This window comes from Sinocyclocheilus rhinocerous, unplaced genomic scaffold (genome assembly GCF_001515625.1).
Source record: "Sinocyclocheilus rhinocerous isolate Xijiao unplaced genomic scaffold, SAMN03320098_v1.1 scaffold6378, whole genome shotgun sequence".
Classification (NCBI taxonomy): Eukaryota; Metazoa; Chordata; class Actinopteri; order Cypriniformes; family Cyprinidae; genus Sinocyclocheilus; species Sinocyclocheilus rhinocerous.
This window is the reverse complement of record NW_015646399.1, coordinates 14,959-15,200: the sequence shown is the minus strand read 5'-3', so window position 1 is coordinate 15,200 and position 242 is coordinate 14,959.

Here is a 242-nt window from a genome sequence, read left to right as displayed (position 1 = left end):
TGCAGCGCAGCCCATCTGAGCCATCTCAGAAATGACACCTCATGTCAGTGCAAGCGCTCTAAGCCAACGAGCTAAGTGGTCAACCAAGATTAAATTGCAGACGAGGAACAAAGAAGAACAGCGAGATGCGGGCTTGAATATGCGCAGAAGCAGCACTAGTCGGCGGCTTGCGCGGCTTGCGATTGGCCCAGAGAAGTCAGCAAGGATGGATACTGCTCAAGAAAAGAGGCAGAGGTGGGCTC